The sequence below is a fragment of the Lissotriton vulgaris genome, chromosome 6 (assembly GCF_964263255.1).
Source record: "Lissotriton vulgaris chromosome 6, aLisVul1.2, whole genome shotgun sequence".
Lineage (NCBI taxonomy): Eukaryota > Metazoa > Chordata > Amphibia > Caudata > Salamandridae > Lissotriton > Lissotriton vulgaris.
The window spans coordinates 1,558,321,012-1,558,338,261 of record NC_141694.1 but is presented as its reverse complement, the minus strand read 5'-3'; positions in this window follow the sequence as shown (position 1 = coordinate 1,558,338,261).

Below are 17,250 nucleotides of genomic sequence, written 5' to 3'. Positions count from 1 at the left end.
CACGAGTTTGCCTGCTGAATGTATGGGGGAAGAATGATTTGGCACGTCAGGGACAACAGTGAGTGATAGGGGGAGTAATGTTAGCCAAGCGTGATATAGCGCAGAAATGGGGGGTGGCGGAAATACCGACTTTGGCACAATGGTGCAGAAACATGGATAGACTGATGGTAACCGAGCGAGCGGTGTACAAGATAAGAGCTAACCCTCGCAAATGGAACAGAATATGGCTACCCTGGAACAGTTATCGGGGTGACCTGTGTGAACCTCTTCCAGAAGAGGACGATGATAGCTCCGGAGATGAGGACGAGCTAGATGACTGACTCACCTAGAATACCGAGGGGAGACGGGAGGTGGTTTAGGTACACATGTGACTGCTAGTTTATATTACCCACAAGGGAAGAGGCAGAACAGTGGTCCGGGGAAACCCACTGCTGTGAAAGGTCAAATATATATTGATATCTTTCTAGAATATTCATCAATCCTACTGAGTCTATAGTTGTGTTCAGTTAAAAATAATAAAAATTAAGACGTTTAATTTTCGTTAATTGTTACCGAATTGTCTTAGTACATTGTCCATTATTGCTGCCGGACCGGAAGGTTGTCGGCTGAAGAGCTGTGTTACACCTAAGTCGAATTACTAAATGTATGACAAATGGTCTCTGGACAAACAAGGATTGTATGTACATTTGACAACTTCTAATAAAGTCTTCCAAAAAAAAAAAAATTGAAAAATGATACATTCATTTATTCATCTTAAAAAAGGATTTTGCGTCTCAGTAGAAAATACAATCTATGTACAGTACATCACATTAATACTAAAACAAAATAGGTTAAAAAATTGATCAATAGCACATCACAAAAAAGAGAGTATAAAAACAAATAGACAGGTACAGTATGTCTTCAAATGTTACACATCCGTCCAGATATGCGTCTGGCCAGCCATGTTGTCAGGCCACGCCCCCCGGATAAAGAGGGGTTGAGGACAAAGTTTACGTCATTGTTCAATGGGGCAGGGAAATGGATTACGTTTAAAAAAAAACATTACAGGTTTAATCTAGTGATAGGAGACATTAAGAGTTTGTTAAGCAGTTGATAAAGAGAGGTTGAGGACAAAGTTTCTGTCATTGTTGGATGGGGCAGGGAAATGGATTACGTTTCAAGAAAAACATTACAGGTTCAGTCTAGTGATAGGAGAAATTAAGAGTTTGTTAAGCAGTCTAATTGGGGCGCAGAATAACACTAACAGATACCCAGTATGACAGGGCCGCATTTAATACACGCAGGACCGGATCAGCAAGCGCTTCTATGAGGAGGCGTGTTCCAAGTTAGAGCTCCATATCATCAGCCCGCAGCGGAAGATCCATAGATCGCACATTCATCTGACCTGTCATTTTTGCCGGCCATAGACTTCAACACTGGATTTGTGTACTCTTACGCCACAACCCCAATGCCACTCATCCGAAGTGACTTACCCCCTTGAATGTCTATCGTCAGATTGCTAAGTGACTCACCCCTTTTGAATTTCTGTCGCCTGATTATAGAGGGGCACTCATTGCAAAAACATTTCTGTCCTGATGATGGTCTTTTAGACACCTGCACCCAAGACCGAAACCTCGACCTCTTCATCATCTCCAAAAGCAATTCACCTGCACCAAGAATTAACCATCGGACATTACTTGACCTGGTTATTGAGTATCAATTTAAGGAGCTGGTGAACTATTATAAACTGACCTGTTGATTTGTACATACATCTGTCCATAACATTTTTTGCTTTTATTGATCTGTTCGTTATACCCCCTTATATATATATTCATTTGTTGATTAATTCAATACAATATTTTTCAGATAAAATTATTCTTCCGTGTGCTTTTTCCCTTATTCCTCACTCATCATTAATTGTCTTTATCAAAAAAAAAGTCTTGCTGTTATCCTATGGGTACATCTGAGTTAGATCTTTGTTAACTAACTCACGAATTGATTAAAAGTCAACACATAAACCAAATCCCTTGTAGCCATCTTTTACCTCTACTGTTCACTGCCCAAGCCTACAAGAGTTTATTGGGTTACCCCATTTGCTTTCACAATGTGGAGAGGTAGCGCCTTCACGCAATCACAGAGCCAAAATACGCAGTAAACTAGGCAGCCCCTTCGTTTCAACCCCCTTCCAAGCATAGTTCGCTCATATTGCTCCAACTTTGCAGGCATCATCCAGTAATTAGTCGACCCCACAAGGGGCAGGATAGGGAATGGGGGCAGAACCACAGAGCAGCCTTGGACCCTCTCCCCATGGGGCAAGGGAAACAATGAATGATGCGGCTCAAGGAAAATGCCCAAAATAGAAAAACCACCCAAATCAGCCCAAAACGAAGTTTCCTGATATTAAGCTAGGTCAGGCTTAGCAAAACTAGGAATCAAAGGCCACAAGGGAGGCAACCACTACCCACCACGTACCAGGAACAGGGAGGTGCACAACCACCAAAAAAATGCCCACGGGGCACGTGGCAGCACCATCAACACCAAATAGCAACACGCCCCCTTTTCCCACATTTCAACACACCTATGGCGATACGGAACTGCATAACACATAGCAAGCCCAACTGGGGGTAGTATCAAAAAGAGTAGCACCCAGCAGGAAAGTAGCTTCGGGACGGAACCACAAAGCAACCACGCTCTAAGGCACGCACTGGTGTCTTTAGCAAGATTCACATCACCCATAGGACTCCTACTATAAAGCCACAATTCTATCCCTCCCTGCACTCATGTGACCATCTCACAATCATACCTAACATCGTTCTGATCACTCAGAATCGAAACTTCAAAGGTCTGAAAACCACCCAAGTAGGATTGGGGGGGAGGGCTCTACAGCTTATAAAAATAAGACCTGTCTAGAGAATAATAATCAACCTCATTCCTCAAATCACTAAAAGACTTTATTAACAGGGGTAGCCATCTAAAACCTCACTAGATCGCTACTAGTAGGTTTACGGGAAAATACCCCATGCTAAAACACAGGGTCTCTGAGACCATCAGAAACCGAGCATATTTGACAAGCTGAATTAACAAACAACAAAGTTCTTTCAAAACAGGTAGCAACAAAAACATAAAGTGCACCAACACTGATTTTTCGTCAGCCCCCAAGACCCAAAGGGGAAAAGAACTTTTTTTAACTTGTGCCAATGGAAGTAGAAAAAACTCACGAGCCCTGGGCCAGGGGTCTGCTTAACACCTGTGTGTGTGCACCATCCCAAGGTACAGTCAAATCCTTCCATGGCATTGACACCTTTTGAGAAAATACTGCGAACATTTCTGAGATGGTCAAAAGAAACACACCCACTGGAGTGGCACATAGAACTACCAGGGAACCTATACCTCAAACTGAAATATCACAACAAAATTATTTCTCTTGATATGTACACTCTGCCTACTATGGCTAGTCCCACACTTGAGTACTACAGAGGAACTGCAGAGCTGAACGATTCACTAATGGGAAACTACAGTGCCTGTGTAGGGGCCTTTCCTATGTCACCTACAATTACACTAAACAGAACACTAGCGTCCTATATGCACTGCATGACGCCCTTTTACATAACACCTAGTACCATCTCATTGACCACAGTAGGCTTCAAAGCATCTGCCAGGTCATGTTCTGTCTGCTCATTGATCGCACATGAAGTAGGCGCAGAAAGGCTTGACCTGTCACAGGAGCTAGCCCCCGAGAAAGCAAAATACCTAATTCCCTCCACTTGTGTAGGATAATGGCCACTATCCAACCCAACAAAATAGAACTACACAGGGTAGTTGTAAACCTAACCACGTACAACACCAACCCAACAGCGCTGTTGCAGTGATTCTGCTCATACACAGAACTGTGCACAGTAACCCAGGACATCAGTGAATTGTGGTGGTCCAAAAAACCCACCTCAATACCTAGAACCCCTGACCGACAAGCATTAGTGTCACATTAGCTCTTCGTCCTATAGCAAAGTAACCCATCACTAGACAACCCAGAACATGCGACTTAGGTTACTCTCAGGAATGGTGGGAATCAAGAACACTCTTTTGTTTGTTATTCTCATACCAGTCCACAACATGGGTAAAAAAAGAGACACAGTAAAGTTTAAAATGTTTATTTTAACGATGTGCTCTAAGATGCAGTATTTTTGCTAACATAAGCAGGCATATGATTAAAAATAATGCGATCAGCATTGTTACAATTCCATAAAACACAAAAGGAAAAATCATATTATAATGATAGTGGAAACAGGTCCTATAGTGCCTGTATGCAACCCTCCCTAGCTAGGAACTATGGGCCAGATGCATCATGCAAAGAAATAGCGATTCCTTATTAGCGATTATTAAGGAATCGCAAATAAGGACTCGCTGTTGGCTATGCATGATGAGAATAGCGAATAAATAAGGAATCGCAGGGGGGCGGAGCTAGCCGGCGAGAGTAATGGCCGCCTAGACCCGCAGCTCCGCCGTGTGCAGCCCTAATTATCCTTAACAATCCTTCATGGCAACGTTCTGAGACCGGCCCTTGCTCCTGCGACCTGCCCGGAGTGTGGGGGGCAGGCGGGCGTCTCGGCGGCGGCGAGTAAGCGGAGCCGCTGCAGACCGGAGGAGCGCGGCGTCTCGGTGGTGCTAGGCCGCAAAGCCGCGGGCTGGAGTCTCGCAAGCACCCGGGAGACGTAACGAGACGTGCAGCAGCGGACGCCGCGAAGCATCGGCCCATTGACCCCTCCCCCATCCGGAGAGCCTCATTGGCAGTGTACCTGGTGTTGGCGGCCCCCCGCCACCCGCCCCGCGGCACTGCTCAGCGGCGCAAGACCCAAGGTACCTACCCCCCTCCCACGGACCCACTGCAGGGGGGCGAGGGAGAGTTAAGGCCCCCCCCGGAGGTCCAGCTGCCAGGGACTCGATTTCAGCTGACCCTGGGGCGCTGTGCAGGAGCAGACATTGCGGTGGACTGGATTGGGGGCCCCTACTCGTGGCAACACGACGACCCACCCTCTGCAAAATCCTCACGCCCTTTCTGCGCTCGGCGCCTGTGGTGCTGAGGCGTAGGTCGCCAGCGAGAAAACTCCTGGAGGTGGGTGACTTTCCTGGTTGGCACGAAACGGGCCCCTTGACTGGTGGGGCCCCCCTGTTTTGGCTATGCTGCTCTCTATGGAACAGGGCATCCAATCCAGCATCTCGGCCCTGGGATCCAAGATTGACGCGATGTCCTATAGAATGGATCGGATGGCGGAGCGGCTGGACAAACACGCCGAGAGGCATGATATGGCAGAACGCTGAATGACGGAAGTGGAGGAGGCGCAAACTGATCTGGAAGTGGATACGGCGCAGAAGAAGATGGAGCGGATGATGCGGACACTGCAAGATAAAAATGAGGATTTAGAAGCGCGTTCTCGGCGTTGTAACCTACGCATCGCGGGCCTTCGAGAGACTACGGCAACGGGCCCTATGGAGCGCTTTGTGGAACAGCTTCTCGTGAAACTTCTGGGAGATGGAGTGTTCTCACATATGTTTACAGTGGAAAGAGCACATAGATCGCTGGCACCCAAGCCGCAGCCTGGCGCGCCTCCACGCCCTATTATAGCGAAACTTCTCAACTATAGGGACAGAGACACTGCACTCCGTTTGGCACGCACAAAACAGAACCTACAATATGAGGGGTTGGCTATCTCCCTGTATCCGGACTTTACGGCAAAGGTGCAGGAGGAGCGTAAACAGTTCATACCGCACAAAAAACGTCTAAGGGAGATGGGTCTGGATTATGCGCTGCTGTATCCAGCTAAGCTACGAGTCAACAAAGGGGGCCATTCTCATATCTTTACGGATCCTAAAGCGCTGCAGCAGGCGATGAAGCGATGGCCGAGGGAAGCGAAAGGAAGTTCAGACAAGGATCAAGAGGGCGAAAACAACGGGAGCCGATTAGACGATCAAGACTGAATCCTGCTAGTCTGGGTTGCCCTGCTGATTGCCGGGTGTACGAGAAGTGAACTCCCGATTCATTCTCGTTGTGGCCAGCTCCAGGAGGGGTGAGGGACATCATGGTGCATCTTCCGAGGACTGCAAGCCGAACAGATAAGTGATGGGGAGGGGGAGGGGTGTGTGGGAGGGGGGGCTGTTCTGGTCGAGACTTCTGCACGCCCCCCTGTCCTGGCGCCTGTTGGGGCATGCTGCATGATTTGTTTTAGTAGATGCTGACGGAACTGCACCTGGGAAAATTCGCTGACAAAGGTCATGGGCATGTCCCTTGCGGGGGCAATGTGACACTGATTACTGTTAAGATGTTGAATGTTGCACTGACTAAGGGTCTCTGTGCACGGCGGGAGCGGGGAGAAAGGCTGACGAGCGTTCTGAGACATAGGTAGAGACTATGACATTTGGCTACCTAGGCCCCCGCGCGTTCAGCATACTGTTTTGTTGGTTGACTTCAGTTGAGGTGGGATTTCTGGGGAGTGGGGTGGGCACAACACTGTTGGACCGGGTTGGGGTGGGTCTGCTGTGGGTGGGGGGATGGAGGGGGATGCTTGGGGGTTTGCTGTTTCCGGGTAGGTGGGGCAGGGTGGGAGGTTGGGGAGGAGGGGGGCTATTTCCTGAAGGTTCGCTGTACCCTTTGAATGTTTCGTGTGATGCTAGTGGCATGAAGGTATTGTACTATTATGTGACCTCTGTCGACTTCGATGGCTAGTGCCCAGGTGACGAACCTGGATAATCCTCCAGATGCCTTAAGAGTGTTGACCTGGAATGTTCGGGGCCTCAATGACCATAGGAAGCCGAGGAAAGTACTCCACTATCTACAAAGACATCAGGTAGATCTGGTCCTTATTCAAGAAACCCATTTACCACTCACGAGCAAGATGTTACAGCACAGGGGTCTGTTGGGCAACTCCACTGTGGCGGGGGCGATTTTAACCTAGTTCTAGACCCTGGGTTGGATAGGTCTTCTGGCCCTGCGCGAAAGCCAGCTGCAGCTGCGGTGACCCTACAAGCAGAGCTCCTGACTTTGGATCTAGTGGATGTCTGGAGGAGCAGGAATGCGGGCAGGGGTGGGTTTACTCATTACTCTTCCTTTCATGACATACATACCAGGATCGATTACTGGTTGGCCTCTCATTCCATCACCAGCCACATTGAGCAATGCTCCGTACTCACGCGAACACTGTCTGACCACTCCCCAATACTACTGGTCCTGGCGACGCCGAATCGCAGGATCCCCCCGTTCACCTGGCGCTTCCCTCCATACGCTCTATTGGACGATACCTTTAGGGGGGAACTGGCAGAGGAAATAGACATCTTCTTTGAAAAGAACCTAGGCTCGGTGGATAACTTCCACAAGGTATGGGAGGCCTTCAAGGTCTTTATCCGTGGGATAGCCATGACCAAACATTCCAGCGTGCTAAGGGCCATACGACAGCGACTTCGCACCTTGGAATCCCAATTAGCGGACCTGGAGGCGAGACTCCTGACTGACCCTGACCCTACTGTGGCAGATAGGCTGAGATCCCTAATTTCGGAATTCAATGAAGAGGCGGACAGGGAGGTCTGTTACATGGGAAAATATGCCTCGGCGAGGACTTATGGTGAGAGTGAGCGTCCTAGCTCACTGTTAGCCAGACTATTGCGCGACGATAAAAGAACTCCCCGTTTGACGGAGCTTGAAACCCCGGGAGGAAACACAGTCACGGCAGACGGGGACATTCTCTCTGCTTTCCGCGACTACTATTCGGACTTGTACACTACCAAGACACACGATTTAGAGGCAGACATGGACGATTACCTGGAGCATATACAACTACCGTTTTTAGCGCAATCTGACAGAGAATTTCTCATGTCACCAATTCAAGCGGACGAGCTCTCCGAGGCCTTAGCTACCATGCGTATGCACAGCGCTCCTGGGATAGATGGCTTGACAGTAGAGTTTTATAAGGCTTTCAGGGACAAACTCATCCCACACCTACTGTCCCTGTTTGATGAGATATGTGAGGAAGGAAGCATGCCCGGCACTATGAGGGAGGCCCTCTTGGTTACCATACTGAAGCCGGCAAGCCCCCTGGTGTCTGCAGTTGGTACAGACCGATCTCACTCCTCAATGTGGACGCTAAACTGTACGCCAAGGTCCTGGCCACTCGACTTGCCCTTATTGCGCCGGAGGTGGTTGCCCCAGAACAGTCCGGTTTTGTGCCGGGACGAAACCTGTCCTATAACATACGCACAGTGCTGGGCACTATGCAGCATGTACGTCAAGATGCGAAGGCTGTCGCAATCTTCTTAGACATGGAGAAGGCATTCGATTCTGTCGAATGGCCATTCATGCTGAAGGTCTTGCGACGCATGGGGCTGGGTGAGCAGTTTTTGCAAATGATTGGCGCCCTGTACTGGAGACCGGTAGCTAGGGTGCGACTAGGGGATCAGGTCTCGGACCCCTTTCCCATCAGTAGAGGCACGAGGCAGGGCTGCCCCCTGTCCCCGTTGCTGTATGCCCTCGTCGCTGAACCACTCGCTTGCGCACTACGGGAGTACCATTGGCATAGGGGGGTTAGCTTCCCGTCCTACAAAATAGTAATTTCGACGTATGCAGACGATACGCTACTGTACGTGCGCAATCCAGAGTCCAACCTGTCCCCTGTTCTCCGGGAGGTGGTGCGCTTTGGCGCCCTCTCGGGTCTTAAGGTTAACTGGGAGAAATCGGTGGCGTTCCCACTGACCCCGGTGACGGATCGCTTTGAAATGGAATACCCGTTACACTGGTCGGCGGACCCGGTACGGTATCTTGGAATAAAGATTCACACTGATCCGGAGGTGCTCTTCTCTGAGAACTATGGGGTGGCTTTTAGCAAATGTGAAGATGACGTGGAACGATGGTGCAAGCTCCCGCTTTCCCTGATGGGCCGCGTGGCCATCATGAAGATGGTGATTCTCCCGAGATTCTTATTCCTATTCACCACCTTACCCATAATTCTATCAAGAGCCTTCTTTCGGAACCTAACAAAACTTATGACCCGCTTGGCTTGGGGGGTAGACAGCCACACGTCCGATGGAGCACTCTTACACTCCCGTGTGAGTTAGGGGGGTTGGGTGCGCCTGACCTGGAGAGATATTATAGAGTGGCCCAGGCCGCACACCTGCACACATGGATTCATGGTGACAAGAACATCCCACACGTACGTTTGGAACGGCTCTTCGCTGAACCCCTCCCGCTCCCGGCCACGATTTGTACTCCAGTTGATCGTAGGGTGGGTGTATTGGACTCGATAACAGCCACAAAGCATGCTTGGTATGCCTTACTGCGAGCTCGGGAGGAAGTACTGCTATACTCCCCTGCGATGGCGGTGGAGTGGCTGCAGTGGCTAGCCCCCATCGGGGACGGGAATGTACTCCGAGCACTACATGAGCTGGGGCTCGAGACTGCGGGAGATCTATTTGAAGATGGTAAGGTCAAAACGTGGGATCAGGTTGCACAAGGAGTTGAGGGCCCGACACTGCTGCAGAGGTTCCAATTCCACAGACTTAGAAAGTGCCTTGAGAGACGTCCTGGGCCCAGAGCTTGCAGAGCCACCGGATATTCCAGAACTCACGTACGTCATAGCAACTGCGTCCCCACGGCATTTGGCGACGCATCTGTACAAGAGCATTGTCTCCTACAGGGCGCAGGAGCCTTCCAAGGCCCAAATGGCTTGGCAGACTGACCTCGAGAAAGAAATAGATGACTCGATGTGGGCGTACTGTTGCGCCAACACTAGAAAGGTGTCTCTGAACGGGCGACACAGGTTGGTACATTTTAAATTCCTACAGAGAGTATATTATACTCCTGAACGATTGCATCGTTATGGCCTCAGACAGTCCCCTGAATGTGAGCGCTGCCACGCTCCGGTGGCGGACTTCCTGCACATGGCGTGGGGCTGCAGCAAGATATATGAGTTCTGGGAGGCGGTTATTTCGGAATTAAGCGTGATACTAGACCATGAAATACCGATGGACCCTGCTCTGGCACTACTGGGCTATTCAAGGCCTCTGCCGGTGGCGTGGAGGAGGTTGGCGGACATGGGACTGTTGTTGGCGAGACGTACGGTGGCGCAGTGTTGGATGAGAGGGCCGACCCCGACCAAAAAACGATGGGCCAGGGACATGGTATACTGCTGCACACAAGCAGAACATTACAGCGAGCTCCTTCCTCCCACCAGCAGGCCGAAGAACTTCTGGAGCTTATATACCATCTTCAGAAACACCAGGGAGGACACAGTAGACACACAGCGGGCGGGGGGGAGGATACATAATAGCGGACACACACACTATACACTCAAGAGGCCTCAGTCGAGGAAGAGGCCCTTTTGAGTAGAGAGGCAGGGCGACGGCTGGGTGGAGTATTGAAGCCTGGCTGTCCTGGGACGAGAGACAGTCAATACTACACAAGGGAGGTTCCACAGGGCAGGGGTGACACTTACCCGGCCTATTCAGAAGGAGGTACATCTGGGACGGGGGGAGACGGACACCAACACGAGACTACACATGGCACTACATACAACAATCGGGTCAGCAAACGGGTAGGACAGCGAGAGGGAGGGGGGGAGGGGGAGTTCTGTGGGGGGTTTTCTTCCTTTGACTCTGGGGGGGAGGGAAGCCCACTGTAGGGGGGGGTTTAAAATACAAAATACACCTACATTTCTAGCTTTACAGCATACGACCTACATAACCTGCCTTCTGTGAATGTGAAGGCTTTATCATGTACACAGTCATAACATCGGCAGAAGTTTGCGGCTGGGCTGCCCACTATCAGATGCTGTAGCGCCGCCATACCCCCGGGTTGACGGCATCAGGCTGTGTATTTCGAATGGACTGTTTACTGTCTACTTGCATCATTACGCCTTTATCGCATCGGTGGCCCGGGAGGTTGTAGGCGGAATGCTGTGTATGACTTGAACTATGTTAATAAAGGTGTTAATAAATTTTTTTTTAAAAATAAATAAAAATAAGGAATCGCAAAAAATCGCAATATACAATTGCGATTCCATGTTAAGGAATCGCAATTGTAAAAAAACTCCAAGCTCGCATTTAGCGATCCCGCTATTTGCGATATCGCAAATAGTGATATCGCAAATAGAGATTTCGCAAATAGCGATTTCGCAAATATCGGGACCGTGAAAACTACAGAGTCGCATTGGGAGCAGGCTGATGACATCACAACCAGGAAGTCAATTAGCCCATGCTGTCACCTGTGCACAGAGGAACACAGAGGCAGAAGCTGAGTGCAGGGAGAGAGAGCAGAAGAACACAAACTGCAGTCTGCTCACAGGTGGAGACAGCCATGTCCCAAACAGCTACAGAGGAGGGTGCAATGGGCAGGAAGCGAAAAATCAAGTTCAGTGAGGGTGAACTTGACCTCCTCATTGAGGAGGTTGCAAACAACCATGAGAAGCTATTTGGGAAGCTCTCCCTTAAAGTGCCAGAGGCAGATAAGAGAAGGATCTGGAACTGGATCAGAGACAAGGTGAATGCTGTGGGGGTCTCACACCGCAGCATAGATGACCTGAAGAAACGCTGGTACGACCTGCGCAGTCGTGCCAAGGAGCGGGTAGCGTAAAGGCTGAAGGAGGTGAAGGGGACTGGAGGAGGAGGCCCAACAGTCCCAGACAACACACCCCAGGAGGACATGGTTGAGGGCACAATTGAGCCAGAAGCAGTGGTTGGAGTAACGGAGCTGGACACATCCGGGGCGGCCAGTAGCACACAAGGTAAGATGCATGACAATCAACAGAACAATGTACATACTGATAGTGCCCAAATGTAAATCAACCTGCAAAATAACATCAGAAATAGTCCAGCACACATTTAACATAGGGACAGCAATACATCATGGGACTTGTAGTCAGTAGAACCCAATTGCCTGTCAGAATCTAACACAGTTAGCCCAAATGCTAACAAAATGCTGTACAGTCATTGATAAGAGACAGTGAGAACATTAATGTTTATTTTTTATTAAGGTTGCCCAACTCATGCAACAACTTAAAATAACATTGCACTGTTACATATCACAGATGCAGCTGAAGCAAACACTGATGACAGTGATATTGGAGACAGCACACAGGTCACCCAAGAGGCTGCGGTGTCAAAACCTGTGACACCACCACCCAAATCCAAGGCACCAGCAAAACTCAGGGCCACAGTTACACCACTGCAGCCAATGGAGTCAGAACAGGAAACTTTTACCACACCTAGTACAAGCCGTCAAAGTGCCAGCAATACAACTACACCGCAGGCACATGTACGTCCAGGAACTAGACACAGGCCAAGGACCCATACCTGGGCACAGGAAGCAGGAACTCCCAATCAGTGGGGTGGCGTGGAGTCACAGATGGTGCGGGTGCAGCGCGTGCAAGCGAGGCACATGGGAGACATCAACCTGCAGATGATAAAAATGAACACAAACATTTCTGCAATGGCTGAGAGTGTGAGGGAGCTCACTACTGCACTAGTGGAAGCACACAGAGAATCCAACAACACCCTGCTGGAGGTGGCGCGTGTGATGCAGGAGGGACACCCCACACAGAGGAGGAGGCATCACCAGTTTGTCACCTGCATGGGCGCCTATACCAGGTCCAACAACAAGATCTGCGCAAGCATGGCACAGCTCTCACGTCGGTCTGTGGAAATGCAGATAGATATGGGCCAATGTTGTGGGGATGTGTCCAAGTCACTCGGGCAAATTACAACTGCCGTTGAACTGATGCAGGCTAGCACTGGTGTTCAGGGCGATGTTACAGGGGAAGAGGGTAGTGAGGCTTCCAGCCTCAGCAGTATCACTGCACCACCCACCACTGTCAGGAGGAGCAGTAGCCGTAGACAAGCACCTCCCGCTGCATCCGGGAATGCAGATGCAGATGCAGGAGAAAGACATTTGCGTGTGAGAGGGAGGAGACGCTAAACCTAATCAGAGGGGTGTAAGACTTCATGGTGACGTAACCATGTATAAGACTATCTTTGTGACTGCATTACAAGTCCTTTGTGTGTCTCTTGTGTCCTTCAGTGCATGCAGTTAATGTGCTAATGGACACCATTTCAGATCAATTTCACACCCCTACCGCCTGACGTGGCAATAAGGCAATAAATAGTTCACCTTCAAATGCAAATGAGTGTTGTGTGTCATTATTACATACCTTAGAAATAATGCAGGGTGATGTCAGTACGTTTTCTCTGACCCTCCGCTGAACTACTAAGATGTGCCCGGCGTGGTTGTGCTGGGGGCTGGTTGCCCTCTGTGTCGGATTCCTCAATGGGGGGGCCTCTCCTTGTTGCTATGTTGTGCAACATTGCACATGCCGCAATAATCCTGCTGCAGGTTTCCGGTTGGTACAGCATTGCTCCTCCAGTTTTATGCAGGATGCGGAAGCGACTCTTGAGCAATCCAAATGTCCGTTCTATTACATTACGTTTCCTGATGTGGGCTGCATTGTATCTCTGTTGTTGTAGGCTGGCTGGGTTCAGGTATGGAGTCAAGATGTAATGCCTCACCGCGTATGCACTGTCACCTACAGAGTTACAGGCAATATGTTAGTGTCAGGTATGCATTGCCATGACCTAAGTCAGTGATGAGTATAGTATTCTACTTACCTAGCAGGTGTCCATTGCCAAAATCTCCCCTGAGCAGACGTGTGTGCAAGCCACTATGGCGGAAGATGTATGAATCGTGAGTGCTTGAATATTTAACAAGGACCCCCTGAGGATTCGGATACAGCAAAGTTCCTAGGCCAGGGAAAAAGAACCAATTGACAAAAAACAACCTAGGCAACCTATAGAATATAATCACAGACAAATGGCTACAAGAGGTTAAGAAAATGTATATTGCTTTATTCTCAGATTATATATTAAAAAAATGCATAACATATAGTACAATCGACAATGGACATGAATTAAAATTTACTCTCACATAAGTAAAGGTTGAACAAATTTATACATTAGTGGCAAAAAAATATATACACGAATTCTTGGATTAAAAGGGAAAACATAGAAAAGTGGCCGATAGGATCTCTACGCGCGTTTCGGCGAACCAGCGCCTTCTTCTGGAGTAGCCACACAAAGCTCTAGAACAAAATATTTTTAAAAAAGAACAACATTGCATTAATAATACATCTTTAAAACTGTATGTATAAAAACATGTAGCAATCTACATCTTAACACTGTAGCCAACAAGTCTTGTATCTAGATAATCTAATATATATCTTTTCATTTCCTAGTGTGAGTCATGAGTCCAATCAGACACAGGTCTTTATTTTAAGCACAATTGAAATGGATTAGTACATGGGTACAAAGATATTCATGGGATATAGTGCTTTCCCAATACTAGTTAATTCAAAAGAGCTTAAAACCAGAGGCTCAAATGGATATACATGGTATATAAACATAACAACTTTATTGTCAGCGGACACCTAGATTTAATGACTATTGGTGTTCCTATTCTATTTTTAACATCGCTCGTATAATTCAGATGTATAGCTCACTATTTCAAGCGATGTTATGTACTAGATATTATATAAGGTGATCATAAAAAGTTGGTACTCACAAGTAATTTTCAAGTTTCACATCAATGATTATTGAGACGTATAGCCAATGTTTTTTTGGATATTTTCCAACCAATAGGTCTTTTCTTGATGCTATTGTTAAAAAAAGGGGGAGGACAAAGATAGCATTCTTTTTTAGTTTATATTGTCCCTATTATTCAATTGGGTGTATTAGAAAATTAAGAATAAAATTACCTTATTTCGGATATCAAATATTAAGTCCCGCCTGCCAGATAGGTGTTAAAGATGTATTTCTAGAATCTGGTTTGTTTCAAATATCAAGTTAGTTAAAAGATCTCCCTGCCTGTTGATTGTGAAACAAAAAGGGAGAATTGAAAAAATTAGAGAGATAAGCCTGACTATATTTTTTAATCATAATTCTGTTACGTTAAATATAAAAACTGAGGTTTCCCATCTTACCCGAGGTAATACGGCAGAGCTCCTTAAAATTGTGGATATATTTGTGTTTGAGATGAAATTCTTCCTGTCAAGATAGATCATTGTCTACTATAAATATTAAAGTTGTTTATTAGATTACCTATATCGCATTCTATTATTCTAATGCTTAAGTAGCTTACCTTATAAAGAGAATTCTTCCTGTATATTCTGGATTTTGATAAACACCTTGGGTAATGGTTGTTTTTTTGGTTAAAAGATCTCCCTGCCTAAAACGGGGGAATGATTCAAAAAAGATATATCAAGATCCTAGCCTATTGCTATTTTACAACATTAGTATATCAAAATGATTGCAAGGTCTTACCCGAATAATACGGCAAGGCTCTTTGCAGTATAACAGGTAGTATTCTCGCTTGCATGGATTTATAAAGACATCTAAGGTCTCAAGTGGTTTTTTGGAACAAAGATCTCCCTGCCTAAAACGGGAAGTAATTAAAAGAAGGAATGTCAATTTTATGCCTTTTCGAAAATATATCATTATTTGGCATATAGATCAAAAGTCTTACCCGAATAGATCGGCAAGGCTCTTTGAAGGTAGAAAAAATGGGGGGAACGCCCTTTCTATAAAACAAAGTAACATATAAGTGCGAGTTAGTTATTTTTAAGTTGAGAGTTTAATTTAAACTAAAAGTTATGTAAAGGGAAGAATCCTCAAAAGCATTCCCGGTGGGGGCATTCTTTACCTTTGATTAGCAGCAGGGCAGCAGTGAATCTGGCGGCGGGATTCCTGGGTGTTCAGCCGTGACGGATGACGTCTGGGATAGATCGGTGAAACTGATGGGATTCCACTCGATATATAAGGGCGATTCTGATTGGTTTAAAGTCGGCTCACCTGTGCTGGCCATCTTTTTGTGAGAAACAGTCGTAGGACTATCTGTTTGATGGACATAGAAGACCCATTCAACAAGGGGCAGTTGGTTTTGAGATTTCTCTTAAACCTTGTATATTTAAAGGTTGCGTTTTACCTGCAATGTATTTTAGAATTATCTTTCCAATTCTAAAGGATGGGATAATTTATTAAGTGACACTTTATCTAGAATTATAATGAAAGTCAGACTATCCGTTTGATGGACATAGAAGACCCATTCAATAAGGGGCAGTTGGTTTTGAGATTTCTCTTAAACCTTGTATATTTAAAGGTTGCGCTTTACCTGCAATGTATTTTAGAATTATCTTTCAAATTCTAAAGGATGGGATAATTTATTAAGTGACACTTTATCTAGAATTATAATGAACTTCATGTATGCTGAGGTTAGGACTGTTTAACGCATAGGTTCACTTAACAAATAGCCAACTGAGTTTTAAGTGAAAATCATTCAATTCGAGTCAAACTGAAATTTATACAATAGCATGCTCCCAAGGGATTTCACTGTTGAGTCCTTGGTTATATGTATTAAAGACAAAAATCCAAAAGACTTCCCTTTTTTTACGAATTGCAGTTCCTCCTTTAGAGTCAGGGGTATGGATTTTCTCAAGGATTCTCCAAGTGAAGTCATTTTCGCTGTGGTTTTTCTCTATGAAGTGCTTCACCATTGGGGAAGTTAACTTCTTTGTCCTGATTGCCGAGCGATGCTCGCTAAGACGTGTCTGTATCATGCGGGATGTTTCTCCCACATACCCTAACGGACATGGGCACTGTATGTAGTAGATCACATTAGATGATCTGCAGTTACTCATCTCTTGGGCTCTAGTTTTGTGGCCATTATGAGAAAATTCTTCTCCTCCTATAATATTGCTACAAGAGGAGCAAGAAGAGCAGGGAAAAGTGCCTTTGAGGGGCTTGTTTGACAATATAGACCTTTGTGATAAGCATTCTGAATTAGAGTTGTTGAATCTGGAATGGACTATATACTCCTTGATGTTTTTATTTCGTTTATGGGCGAACAGGGGTTTGATTAATTTTTGTTCAGTGGTACAGTTACTGTTTAGGATATGCCAATTGGAGTTGATAATTTGTTTGACTTTGTTGTTTAATGTCGAATGTTTAGTGATGCATACTAATTGATTATTGGGGTTGGGGTTTTTTTTCCCCTGAGTAGGCTGTCACGGTCATAATATCTTGCTCGTTTATACGAGCTTCTGATTAATCTATGGGGATAGCCTCTTTCTAAGAATTTACTTCTCATTATCAGGGCCTGTTTGTCAAAGTCAGCTAATTCTGTGCAGTTTCTTCTTACTCTCAAAAATTGTGAGAATGGGATACTATCTTTTTGTGTTGTAGGATGGAAGCTGT